The sequence below is a fragment of the Leptosomus discolor genome, chromosome 2 (genome assembly GCF_034619465.1).
Source record: "Leptosomus discolor isolate bLepDis1 chromosome 2, bLepDis1.hap2, whole genome shotgun sequence".
Lineage (NCBI taxonomy): Eukaryota > Metazoa > Chordata > Aves > Leptosomiformes > Leptosomidae > Leptosomus > Leptosomus discolor.
The window spans coordinates 79,297,809-79,312,938 of NC_141392.1; positions in this window are offsets into that span (position 1 = coordinate 79,297,809).

Here is a 15,130-nt window from a genome sequence, read left to right on the forward strand (position 1 = left end):
CATACCCAGGCAGATGGCTGACTCCAGACTACTGCTGACCAATTGCATTAAAGAGGGGTAGTTCCTAATGAGAACATGCATTAATACCTTTCTCATGCAAAATATTAATTCTAACTAGCACTCCCCAAATCATCACAATACAATATCGGATTCCTTGTAACAAAATGGAGTTGCTAGGCAACAAGAGTGGTCAGCCTTTTTCTTGTGAAAGCTGACTTTAAAAAACTCTTTATGTATTCTTTTCTGAAATTCAAACTATTATTATTTAAATATGATTGGAGATGTGTTAAACTAAGGTTTCATATCAACCAAAGTAAGTAAGAGATATCACTTGACTTTTGATTTTGAATTCCAAACTTTTTAATTTTGGGTCACATTTCCCACTGCAGTTTTGCATACAGAATCATCAGAGAATATTAATTAGCATGTTATTAGGATGTAACAGATTTTAATGGCACAACTGGAAGGTCACCCACATGTCCCTCGAAAATTATAATCAGAGATTCTCCAGCTAAAACAGAAAAACAGATGGATAAGTATGAAACTAATGTTGTTTCTTCTGGGGCCAGAATGTCAAAGTGAATATCTAATGAAGTTTCTATTTTTTTTTCCTTTCTTTTTTTTTTTTTTTTCCTTGAGCATGAATCATACAGAGCAGAAATATATCAAGTATCAGTTTAATACTGGAATATAAAGAGGGCTTAAAGTTATTTAAATGCATATGAGAAAAGCGTGAAGAGCTGAAGCTTTACTTAGAGATAAGAGTAAATAAAGTCCTTTACTCATTTTATGCATGCTGGGTTACAGGACAGTCTGACTTACATTAGAAATCAGTCTTGAGTCATCGAATTCAGATCATGATGCAGTTCTCTGGAGACTGGATCCTGGGCCATCTGTACCGTCTGTCCATTCAAGGACAGATTCAGGGGGTCTGCCTATGATTTCACACCCATTTCACAAAGCAGCAAGTAAATTATTATTTTCCCCAAATAATAACAGTCTTTCTAAAGACTGGACCAAGAAAGTTGTTTCTAAAGAGTGGAAACAATAGTTTCTCTAAATTCAAAAGATCAGATATGTTGTTTTGGCTGTCTCTGCAAAGTCAATTTCATATGCATAGTATGGACAAGATTTCAATTAATAAGGTTAGAAAAGTGTTGTGCAGTGACAATGATGTGGCCTAGTGCAATGCGTATTATGTTCAGCAATGACTCTAGCTTACAGGACACAAGATCAGGACTTGTTTGACAGATAGATAAAAAAACCTTGGCAAGGACATGAGGATTTGCATGGATGTAGTACTACTGGGTGTCTTTTGACTTCCAGCTGTCAAGAGAGGCAAGCAGATGTGGCTTCCCTGTAACACCTCATTGAAAGGATAACAACTCCTAACAGTGCAGTACTTGCCAAAGACCATGCTCAGTGAATTGCTTATTTAGTTTCACAGAAATAATTTGGTACTTTCAGCAACAAGTTAGAGAACTTGATCAGCCATACAATATCTACAATATTAGTGTCCTTAGAGAAGATATTCTCTATGTTCAGTTAAATAAGTGGCTTCAGAAAACACAGTAAAATTATGTAAGTAGTTACTTGCCCCATGTCCAGGCTGTGAACCAGAAAATGTTGCTCTGACAATTTCTAATTATATCTCTTTTAAATGGATTTGAAAAGGCTAAATACTAGCAATGTCAATGTCTCCGTCCATCAAAGACATGGCCTATGTTATATCTCTAACACAGCTGCAGTAATGGGGCAGTAAATATGTGTGATAACATCACAATTTTTTTTGTAGATTCTTGATTCGTCAAAATCTGAAGTGAAACTAGAGAAGGCACGTGCTAGCAATAGTGTGTTTCATTATTAAGTATTTTTGACTGAATTTGTGGTAAACTGTTAGGCTTGCCCTTGCATTAAACATGGTGATCCCCTAGAAGACAGTTTGATTTCCCCACTCCAAAAATTTCCACATTTAAATCTCCAGCATATTCTGCCTCTCATGAAACAAAGGCTATAGAGAATACTACACATACTAGAAAACAATACTAGAAAACAGTGATACACGTTGAGGTGATGAGGGTGGGATACGTGTCACTTCACTTCAACCTCTACTTGTTAGACATCCAAGAGGTATGGCTTGGGTTCCTCCTAAGTCAGTTGAGAAAATCAAGAAACTCTCATCTTTCTTAGGCATATTTTTGAGCATTGGTGAACCTACCTGTAGAGCATCAACCTCACACTGCAGCATTGCCAAGTGGCCCAACTACACATGACATAATTCAGTGGTAGTCAAGATAAATTAACCTATGCAAAGCTTCCTGCTTAGGCTAAATTTCTTTTGATAGTTGAATTGACTTATTGATAAGTCATTTTCTTATCTCTAGAGAATGCTGTAGTCTTCTGTATAGTCATAAGTTACTAGCCGTATTTATCACAGGAAAGCATCTCTTCTGTTTAAATCAGGAACTGAATCAAAGTGAAAACAGCTGAAGATAGCAGAAAGCGTTAGATGTACTTGTCTCATTTTTACTCTTACAAGGCATAACATTATGATTACAATCAGAGATAGTAGACTGATGTAGATGGACCTTTGGCTTTCTCATTCCCTTTCACGTTTTGCTTTTACACAAATACTAACTGTTCAAAATGAGCCTCTGTATGGTGGCACATCACTGTGGTACTGAGACTTTAAACATTTCCTGTTTCTGTTTTCAGTTGAAACAAACATTTTTGAACAGGTAAATGTTACTTTAAAATTTTTATATTATCTCTTCTAAATTTCCATTTTGAACATTGAAAATTCAAAGCTGTTGCTTTCAGGGATTTGTCAAAACAGAAGTGGAAGATGGGATCTGGCTCTTCTGACTATTAAATAATGGTGATTAATGGTGATTAATGTGGAGAAGCATTGCCCTCCTCATTCAAAATAACAGTAATTCCATTTCTAGTAAGGAGATGAGAATGGCATGCACAGTAGAATCCTTGCGATTAGCAGACTGATTTCCCTTGTCCAAGCACTTCCCACTAATTCTAAGAGATGAAGTTCTACAGTAAAGAACAAAATAGAAGAGGTCTTTTGCTGAATTAGGAAAAAAAACCCCATAAACTGAAAGAAACATGGTCTGTTTGTAATAGCAACAGTAGGAGAAATTGAAATTAATCAACAATTAAAACAAAGTAATTTGTGCTCTTTTTTATATATACTTGTTTTTGTTGTTTGGCTTGTGCTACTGATGGCTTATTAATGTTTCATTAAAAGAAACAGTACATGAATTCTGATTACTATACGACATATTTATGTTAGCCATATTCTTATGATGTTTTCTCTTTTTCTCTTTTTTTTTTTATGTAAGTGATGTCTCATTAAGGAATTACCACTTATAAAAGTTTCTGGGTTTGAGGCAACTTCTTTATTCTTATTTTTATTCTCATTCCCCAACAGTGCTACAGGCTTGGGGATGAGTGGCTGAAAAGCTGCCTGGCAGAAAAGGACCTGGGGGTGCTGGTTGACAGCCGGCTGAACATGAGCCAGCAGTGTGCCCAGGTGGCCAAGAAGGCCAACAGCATCCTGGCCTGTATCAGAAATAGTGTGGCCAGCAGAAGTGAGGAGGTGATCGTGCCCCTGTACTTGGCACTGGTGAGGCCGCATCTCGAATCCTGTGTGCAGTTTTGGGCCCCTCACTACAAGAAAGCATGGAGGTGCTGGAGAGGGTACAGAGGTGGGCTGCCAAGCTAGTAAAGGATTTGGAACATATCTCATATGAGGAATGGCTGAGGGATCTGGGGCTGTTTAGCCTGGAGAAGAAAAGGCTGAGGGGAGATCTTATTGCTCTCTACAACTACCTGAAAGGAGGTTGTAACGAGGTGGGGGTTGGTCTGTTCTCCCTAGTAACAAGCGATAGAACAAGGGGAAATGGCCTTAAGCTGCACCAGGGGAGGTTCAGGCTGGATATTTGGAAGAATTTCTTTACTAAAAGAGTTGTCAGGCATTGGAACAGGCTGCCCAGGGAGGTGGTGGAGTCACCATCCCTGGAGGTGTTTAACAAATGGGTAGATGTTGTACTTAGGGAAGTGCTTTAGTGGTGTCGATAGAGCTAGGACAAAGGTTGGACTCTATGATCTTGAAAGTCTCTTCCAATCAAAATGTTCTATGATTCTATGATTCTATGATTTTCATGGTTCCTTTTGCAATGCCTAATTCACTATTGTTAGTGGAAATTTAGTATAAGTTAAGAATATGATAGGGACAGACAAGCTGAAAAGGAAGCAATCAGAAAAGGCATACAATACTAAACAGAAAGTAAAGATAAATATATAGGCTTTTAGCTCAGTCTTCACATGTTATGACTACTGAGGAAGGAACAGAATTTAAACTTCTACCAGAAACATCAAACCATAAACACCCAGGCTGACGTAAGTTGTCATGGTGATCTGCCACTCTTTGCAGATAAGCCCCTGCCTGCTGCACAGACCAGAATACAGAGAGTAGTAATTCACATTGTTGTGCATAAAATCCTCTCACCAAACCTTAGGGAGATGTCTTCATCAGGTTTTGATAGAAATTCTCTCTCTTTTCTCAATGAAATCTCCTCTTTAGGATGCACTCCATCTTCTGTTATACGTAGTGTGGTTGTTTCATCATGCATTAGAAGGCTGCAGGAGACAGTAATGTTAGTTTCCTTTTATGACTCTTACAGAGATAGCAGGCACCAGTGTTAGAACATGGTAGTCTCTTTCTTGGGGGAGAGATGGTGTTGTTTCTGACTGCATGTTTGGATAAGTCATTGCAGAATGCCTAGTTTTGTTTCTGGTAGTCTCTCTGCCCTACTGATGACAAGCTCTAACAGAACTTTGAGCGAGACAGAAAAGAAAATGACATGCTTTCTAACCCTTTCAGAATATACAGGACATGGTAAATGTAAGAAAACTGTGTACAAGTGCTGCTTCCAGATCTCAGAGATAAAGTATTCCTGTGCCAAAACATTATTCAAATGTGATGAAAATTGTCTCCAAAGATGTTGTAGGTGGTAGAGAGACTGATAGCCCTATTCACAACATTTCAATCTCCCTACCAAATACATTTTAAAAATAACATGACACTGGTTTGACATAAATTGATGCAGACTATACATTTGTCGTTCCTATTACGGAATAGAAACTAGGCATTATAGGCTGGCATGCATTTCATTCAAGTGTACCTGAGACACTTAGACTGGAAAATAAATGAAAGAGTAATATTAGTGATGTGATTAATATAGGGTCTATCCTGGTCTGACTTTACAAATGTGCAAGAATTGCTTGTTGGACATCAGTGTATTTTCACTGTGCAACAATTAGAGGATTATGGCTATGAAAAACACCTTCAGCCTCAGTGAACTTGACTGTGATGTGCCATGTTTGAGAGACATTTTTACTTACAGTGGAACTGAGTGTGCTCTTTTGCTTTCCTGATTTGATGTTTATAAACAGCAGTTGAAGAAGAGGCTCAAGTTAGCTTTGTAACAGTTCCTGCTGCTGCAAATACTTTCCTCTGGCATAAAGTGCTACCATGTTCTGCAAGAAACTTGTTCTGAGCTCTAAGTATGTGTTCAAGCATGCCTCTGTGAAAAACAGGCATGGATGGCCCTTGTTAATCCTTATACAAATTTCACAGGTTCTTTATATCAGATAACTTGTAGAGTGCTCATTTTCTATGACTGTGTGAGCAAATTAATTTGCAAAGTGTGGAGGAATCACATAAAAGCATCAAACATTAAGTAAATTTTGCATAATACTGTGGAAGACACATTGTGAAATGTTTCTTATGAATGTCAATGCTAATAGCTTTTTTCATAACCTAATCCTTTGTAGAATACTTATAAATGCCCAGGGCATCATAATTCCTCTTCCTACTAAAGAAGAAATCAATGACATGAAGTTTAAATGTAACTTCTTTTATATGCACCTATATACACATTCTGGAACACAGGTCCAAGCAGTTGTCACTTTCACGCGTATGAGTTTATCATTCTTCTTGAGAAAACCAGCCTCAGGATTTTACTTTGATCAGAGCACAGTTTACCATAAGAAAACATCCCACTACCTTGAATAAGCAAAGCTAGCAGGGTGGAAGACGACTTTCTCAGTAAAATCTTTGATAAAAATCCTAGAATAAGAAAAATCAGCAGGGTAAATGTAGCAGTGACCCAGGATGGTATCCAAGATAATAGCTGTAAATATTTACAACTCACCAGAGAAGTTGGCTTTGAGCTTTAAATTTACATGTAAATTTGCAAGAATGAAAACTCAATCAGAAAATAGGAATGCTGGCATTCATGTTCCTTAGCTTTTGATTAGGATTCTTCACCTGATTTTCTCACTGGGGTCTTCCTTTGTAGCCAGCGGAAAGAAATAGGAATCTCTATGGCTTAGACATGCAGGGTGTAAAATTAATTCATTTAGAAAATGTCTGCTGTTATAATGGATGTTTGGGATGAAATAAATTTACATCAATTTTTTTTCCTGCTTTTATATGTTAAACATTCATGATTCTCTTTATTCTTGAAAAATATGCTGGTTTGCAGGGGAACAGGACTTTTTACCCGGTGAGTAGAGATGCATGCCTCATTCTTATTGTCTACAAAATGTACATTTACATAAATTAAAGATGCTAAAACAATAAACCAAGACATTACAATTTTATGGAATACAGAATTTCTAGTAGAATTTCTTCTACTGATTTTAAAACCATCCTGGAAGTGAATGTAGTTGTCAGGATATGTTCATACAGGACCAAAGTTTGTTGCCTGCTTGCTCTGGTGAATGAACTGCTAGATCCCTTTGCAGTAAGACCTCATATAGGACAACAGGCAACAGTCTCACCACCAGCTGCTCAGATAGGGCAGCCTGCTTTCCCTGTGGCTTGGCTTTCCCATTAATACAGACTAGCAGGTGAGGCAGAGTGCAGAAGTTCTCATTCCCAAAACAATGCTCTTCTCAAGAAAAAAATAAGTTAGAGCTCTTCATACAACATGGAAAACCTTGAAAGGAAAGATCACGTTTGATAGACATTATGTAGGCAGAAAGGGGTCCAAAAAAATGGAGCCAGGAGTTGGATATTACCTGCTCCAGTTACTCAGACTATGAGCTTTGATCCAGATTTTTTTTTTCTAGAATGACTTATTACAGGTTTACAGATAAAAACTTTGTTACTGTTTGTGCCAGAGAGCTACCACAGCTGAAAACCAACTACTTACAGTGAAGGCCTTAAACAGCACTAATATGGATCTTGAGAACTAGAGCAGATAAAAAGATTGGATTCATCTGACCAAATTATAGACATCTCTGGTGTGGGTGCTTATTACCGAGGTCTGTATCTCGGTTCTTTTCCTGGTCAGAGAAAGAGATTTTCCAGGGAACAAAACATCTCATCTCACAGGAACTACCTAAAGTAGGCCACTGAACCTCAGAAGCACCTTTTTCTCTCCATTGCCCAGGTGGTGAACTAAGCATTGCCAGTTTGTACGTAGATGGTTGTATTGTCAATGACTGTCGTCAGTTAGGTGAGAGGAATCTAACTAGGTGGTCAAGGAGGAGTTGAGAAGTCCTTACTCCCTCTTTGTTCTGAGCTGCTGCAGACAAAACAAACCATAGCCTAAGTCTGAGGTAGCTCTTTGAAGGTGCTCAGACTTGTCCTTCCCCTCTCTGGCCATTTCTAGGAATTCATCTACCCACATTTTGATTACCTATAAGCTGTAGACATACATCTTCACATTCCTTGATTCACTGCTTACTTCCAGGTAGAAGAAAGTGCTGGATTGGGCAAATTTGTTCCTTCAAGAGAATCCTCTCCAGATCTCTGGACTCTTACAGAGGAGCAACTTAGGCACAATAAGAAAGGGGAAAGGTTTTTGACCCTCAAAACATCAGCTGTTATTTAAAAACAAGCCTGCCAAACAGATAATGTTATTTTCTTAGTTTTTACTATACACATTTAAAAGCTCATTAGTACATGCTTTCATCTCATCCAAGCATGCTTTTCAATACTGTACTATACATCATCAGCATCATAAAGCTAATACAAGTCCTGAAGTATCTGTTTTTCATTCTTTTAATCCTTTACCTTTCTCATGGCGCAAAATATGCTCATGAGGATGTTAAAATCACAAATAGATCAGTTTTGTTGAAACAAACCTGCTTTTATGCATATTTCTTGTTACAAAATATATTGGAATTAATCTTTCACAGCACAGCATGTTCTTGTTTATAAATTGCATAGCAAAGATATAGATATACGGGCATTTTTACATGTATAATATTTATACACTATCTAGTCATAACAAAAGCAAACCAAGGGCTCAATTAATGAAAACGAAAAAGCCTTCTGAAAGCCAGGAGGCTGTGCTGCTTTACAGCAGTAGAAGTTCAAAGCGAAGTATTGGATTTGATCATAGCTGAGATGGGCAGAGTTTGCTTAGGACTCCAAGCTGTACACGGTTTTATACAGGTACCCCTTGGATGCATATGGGTCCCAGTGACATTTAATGCCTAAATTCTTACTTTACTTCTGTTTGAAGAGCTTCATCTCTTTTCTTGTTCCCTTTTTTTTTTATTTTATTTTTTCTTTCGTGTGTGTAAGAAAGATGATGGGGGCTTGTGAATGAAAAGGATGACTCTACCAGAGTAGCTGTTTGATGAATGCAAACTTTTGTTTGAAATTGTACGATGGAGCTTGCAGAGGTGAGAGTAGGGATTCTCAAAAGCATAAATGGGAAACACGGAGCAAGATCTATCAGCTTCCATTGGGTATTAACAGCCTCTGATGGCACTTTTTTATTAAATTTAGGTGTCTGTATATGTTAATAAATCATCTATAAAAAGAATTCAAAACAATGGTCTACAGAAGGAATTTTTAATAATGAGGTGTTTTGCTAAAAGGTAGGGCATAAAACAGCAGTGTTGTAACATCTGAGTTGAGAAGAAAGAAACAAATCTCAGCCTGGAAAATCCTGCAGTAGAAACCTGTTTGCTACCTTCTCATCCCTTGTATTTCAAAAACAAAAGGGAGAAGAAAAATACATTGGGACTAGTCAGTGTGAGGACTGAATGCGGCTCCTCTTATAAAGCAGTTTTTTTATGCAGCAGATCTGTGTAAAATAATAATTCACCGCATCCCTGCATTGGTACTAATTATTGTTTAAATAGCATCTAGTTAATTTAAAAATACGTAGACATAAGCTTGCAGAATGTGACATGTTCTCATTTTGATTTTGGTATGTTTTGATATGCACTTTTCAATAGTGAAGAGTTTGAAAAAAACAGAAGAAACCATGACAGGCTGTAGAAATATATATCTGTTTTAATATGACTTTTGGAAAGGTACTGTGATTTGATTCACAAGATCTTAGAATTCCCTCTAACGAAAAATCCTACATTTTGACATTACATAAATCAGATATACCAAACTTCTCTGGGGGATATAGGGTGTGGATAGAGGGACATCCCTTCCAAGAAAAGCGATATATCCAGAAAAATAATGAAAAATAGCCCCTCCCACTCCTGCCCTGAAAGAAACCATAGCTTCTTCTAAAAGCAAAAAGGAAAACCAGGAAACAAACAATTCCCTCCCCCTTCCCAAGTGAATGTCATGTATAAATGTTTGTAAGAAATAAATGTAAATTTACATTATGGTAATCTGTAAAACAACAGAAACAAAGGATTTTGTATAAACCCCATGTTATTAGCCTTGCAATTAATTCTGCATTTAATATGTTTCCTTCAAGTGTAGCCCTACATCATTTCGTAGGAGAAAAATGGAACCTCATTATCATTAGTGGCCCACTTATATTATTCATGCTTTTTAGCTTAGAGCTGCCCAATATGAGAGATTTTATTTGTTATGAATATTTATATTATTCTGCACCATGATAGTCACATTTTATCACAATACTTCCTTCAAACGTAAGGGTAGGCCATAAGATTTCTTCCCACGCATTTTTAGTAATCACTTTTCAAACAACTCCTGTTATAAAACACTTTCTTTACGCAGCAGAACAGCTGTAAAATAATATTCACTGCATACCTGTGTTTGTACTAAATATTCTCTATGTAGCATCTAGATCATTAAAAAATACAGACACATCAGCTCACAGTTCCATGAAGCAGTCAAATTCACCACTTCTCTATATTTTGTCTCATATTCTGTGGTTGCAGGCCCCCATATTAGCAGCTTTCTCCTATTTCTTTGAGCCTGACTTTATTTTATTAGCAGCTTTCCCTTCTTTCTTTCAGCCTTATTTTATTCTATTTTTTCTCTTTTCCATCCAATTTTGTATTATGGAAAAAGAAATCTGGGAGCTTTTGCTGACATACAGTGTATAAAGAAACTGGATGGCAGAAGTAGTTGACCTAGTAGTGGTAATCTTGCACAGAAATGGAAGAAATGCAGGGTGAAGCTTTTGATCCATAGCATGGAGCTGTGCAATGATCAATTGCCTGTCCAAGTCTGCTCTGTACTTATTATTTTTATGGAAATGTATCATCCCAACTTCTGTTAGATATTCTCAGCTTCGCTATGTCTCCACCCCTTGGTGTTCCAACTACTTCTGTGAGATTTAATAAAATACCCTGAAAAACAAACATGGGGTCTTTCAAAAGACTGGATTTTATTCTGATTGCAGTTGGAAAATCAAAGCTCCAACTCCACTTTCTGAGAATGAGTAGTAGAAAATGCAGATTGCGAAAAGCTTAATGGAAATGCCCTACTTTCTAGAGCCATTTGTTTTGATGAGAGCCTGAGTGTAAATTCTGTGCAGAACACAGACAGCTATTATGCAGTTAATTATGCACAAAGTAAACATGTACAATTGCAAACAGCAGAATGCCACCTAATAATGGATAACCTGAGATTTATGGTATGCATGCCCAATCTGTAAAGGCTTCTACTCATGAATCTAAAATGAATGGAACATTACCTAAATGATCCAGAATGAAGGATTTAACATATCACTCTACCCTTATTGCTACTTATTTCCTGTCAGCAGATTTTTCATTTGGCTTTAATTTATTGCACATAAACACTATGCAAATGATTTGGTCATATTTAAAAACATATGGCCTGCGCTTCTGATTACTGGTTAGGCATTTTGTTACCAATTACTTGTTAAAGTAATCACTTCTTTAATTGTACTGGTCAGCAGATAATGACTCTACCTTCATTTACTTGAAGAGTTACTGTGGCAAAATAAGTCATAATGTGAATATCCCTAGAAAACAGGGCACATTCTTTTTGCACATATTCATTAGCTTTCACTTTCTTCATAGGTGTTTTTATAAATGTGATTACAGTCTACATTTATTCTTACTTCAGGTTTTCTGTGCCAGAGACTGATCAGTGCCTAGATGTAGTTAGCAGAGTTGCGACTGCATCAGAGCCCACTAATGGGAGTGTTGGCTTAGATACCACGATTAGCCATCATCATCTCCATTGTGTCTCCTGCAAGGAGAAAAGGGCTTCAAAAATTCATAGTTGCAAAGCAGCAAGGAACTCATCCAAACTGCTAGAGCAGTTTGTCAGTAAAAGGCAGCTGTTACTGTCTCTTTCTGCAGTTGGATTTCTAGCTGGTCCCTTTTTTTTTTCTGAGGGAAATAAAAGCAGACAAGCACCCACGTCTTAAGGTATCTTTTGTAGTTTTGCTGTAACAGTTGTCTGTGATACCGGGTACAGAATAATTCGCATGTTTGTGTAGGTCATCACATCAATGGAAATATTGCTGCCATGACTATCTAAGCCTTTGTTTCCTTCTCAGATTTGGATTATCATTAATTGCATGTCACGTTTCGCTGTAATCAGGTTTTTATTTCTTTATACTTGCTTCCTGTCTTTATTCTTTTCTTTGCTGACTGCTAGGTCCTGTTAAATGATTCCACTGACTCAATTGCATGGTACAACCCTTTTTTGCCTGGGGCATTAATAAAAGAATCAGGCAAAAGAAATGGAAAAATTAGTCAGGAACGTGTGTATCATAAACTGTATCAATGCTGCTAAATAAACCAGATCCAGGGAGTGGGGTTAAGGACTTTCTCTATCATTACACATGTTATTTACTTGCTATCATACTCGCAGTCATGGTTTTGGAACCCACTAGAATTTTATGAGACAATGTCTGGGTAGAATTTCAGGGATAACGTGTCAGGGAGCTCTCATATTCCTGCCCATGAGGGGTCCGTAGTGCAACAATTCTGCCCTGTACGGTCCTCCAGCAGTATCCCAGCAATACAGACATCCTGAAGTGCTCCAATGTGCCCACACTCAGGTTACATCCCAGAGCCTCCAAAACACCTCTGGTTTCAGGCAGTGAAGCACCGATAGGCTATAGCACAGATTTCTCAGTAGTCTAGACACGTTCAACTGAAAAGAAAACATAGACAGATGATAAGCATGACTTAAGGTGACTGAGGCCCAGGGAAAGATGAGTATTAGGTGTTGTGTAGTGTGGATGTAGCTAAGCCAAAACATTTGCCCAGACACTGGTCCCTGCCTCTGTTTTATTTAACAGCAAATGTTGGGATTCTATGGAGAGAGATGGAAATGCATCATACCGTGAGATATTCTTGTCTACAGGTGGATGGATGGATACAGTACTCATCAAATATAATGATTAGATATTTCTGATGCTTAGACAAGGAAAAATGATGTTTCGCCTGAAAAAAACTGAGGATTAATTAAAACAGTCTGTTTTATGTAGCATATTTCCCTTATATATCACTGTAATTCTACTACAAAAGAGATGTTATTATTACTATTATTTCGTAGGCTGAAGTGACAGGTGTGCTGAACTCTGTAATTCTCTTCATATAGATCACATCAGGAAATTCATTTGGAATAGTGAAGGAAGAACTGTGGTGATGCTGAGATATGTTGCTGTTGGCACACAAGCTGTCTAGTTCAGAGCTAGCTCGTATGGTTTTGCCTTTGACTGAAATTCAGACATGCTTGGATACATAGCATTGCTGATGTTTGAATTACTTAGGCACTGTTGGCTTTCCAAACAGTATGTTATGACAGCCCCTGCCCCTGTAGGTAGAGGGGAAGAAGCTGCACAGCTACGATTTCTTTCAAGCTGTGTATTCTCCTTCCACAAGATGTTACATCTGACAAATAAAAAACCAAAACACTCAGTTATAAAATTAGTAGCAAGGGCATACTGTGTGAAATTACAGAGAATGGAAACCAAACTGGAGAACTAGCAACCACAGAGAAAAGAAACAAACCCAAAAGTAAGGAATTAGATATGTCTCTCTTCTGGGCCATTACAGGTTACAATTCATAAATGTGTACTGTATTGCATCATTACCTTTTACTACTTTGATGGTCTCCCTCCTTTTCTTGCATTTTTGCTGAATCCATCCTGTTACCTTCATTAAGGGCTTATTTTTTTTATAATCTGTAAAGGAGTGGGGGGAGCACCAGTTTCATTTTGGGAGATGCTATGATTTTTTTATTTTTTCACTTGTTCCTCTGCAATTAAAGCTAAAAATTCGATTGCTCTTTACCAGCATTTTTCACTTGCATAGGTCTTTAAAGATTTTTTCCCCTTTCCATTAAAGATTTTATCTTTGATTACTATTCCTTTCCTCTGGATCAGTCTGCTTTCACATCACATCTCTTGTTGCCATTGTACCCTGCTGTGTGAATCAGGTAAGCCTGGTAAGATACCTTTACAGTGGCAGCCTTGATTGTGTTTACTGGGCTACGAGAAAACAAGAAGCCTGAAAAAAAAAAAAAAAAAAGAACTCAGAGGCTTGCTTGTGAAAGAATCAGCCCCTGCTGAATCTGCATTACAGAAAAAGGCAGAGAATTTTACACTTAAATAGAAAGTGTCTTATTGAAGTCTCTTGCTGAGAGGAAACCATCTCGTGTTGTTAGCTTGATCTTAGTAGTTTTCATCTGTCTAATGTGCTGCTCCAACAGTATGTTACCCACTTTGCATAAAGGTAAATGACAGTCCAAGGCAAGGGGGAGTCAGGCCCTTACTTTTTTACAAAAGAGCTGCGGAAGCAGAGCAGCCACCTGAGCTAGGCTTAAACAAGAGTTGCGGCAGCTAGGCTGACAGGAGGAGGCACAGCTGCAGCAAGCCTCTGGGGCTGGAGGGACCTCTGACTTTAATGGTGGCTTTGCAGCTGCAGCAATTACGGCCACACATCCAACTGGATGTGAGGGTACTGCTTCCAGCCTGAAGCCTACAAACAAGCATCCCCTGCTAATTAGGAACAGAGGAAGAGGAGATCAGAGGAGTTAGTAAGTGTGAAGTCAGTGCTGCAGCCAGTTAATAGTAATACTCTTTCTTGTTATGCCCAGTAATGTGTTATAGAAGTATTGGCAAATCTTATCCTGCCTGTAGGGAAGTGGGTGGCTGACACAGAATAAGAAAGACTCTTTTCTTTTGGCTGCTAGTTTGAAGCCTGCTCAGACTAGAAATGGCAAAACCGTACCAGATGGTGGCCTCTCTGATGCTAATCAATAGTCTTGAAGTATTTATTTGTTGGCAGGAGTCTATATCACAAAAATTCCCCTTTAGCAATAGAATCCTTCTATTTTAACAAATTTGGCATAGGGCTTGGGTAATCTTAGCGAGTTGCAAGAATGAATGACTCTATGTTTCTGATGGTTTTGCTGTTCCTTCTGCTTCTACCATTCTTCATCCCCTGAGGGCTTAGCTGTGGTCTGCATTAAGTCTTGGACTAGGACTGGACTAGGATTGGCTCCCTGCTATGAAAAGGAGTCAAGCGGTGGTAGAAGAGAGGGGAAATGCATCTTTCGAATGAGAGGATGTAGCAACTGTATTGAGATCCAAGAAACGGAGTAGATTTGGTGTTGGGCCAAAATATGGCCAAATAATAAATGTGGACGAAGACTGGTAATTGGTTAGGTACAAGCTTTCTTGCACTGTAGCTCATGTCAAATTGTGCTATGGGGCAAAGATGTTTTCTTTGTTTTATCTGACATTTACCCTGTGAATTCTGGGAGGTCAGCTTTGGGCTTGAATGAACAATATCTTTTATTTGTTTGTAACTTCTGCTAGTCTCACCATCTGGCATGAATTGCACTGCACTGAACATGTTCTGTCTTATCAAATTCTATTATCACTTT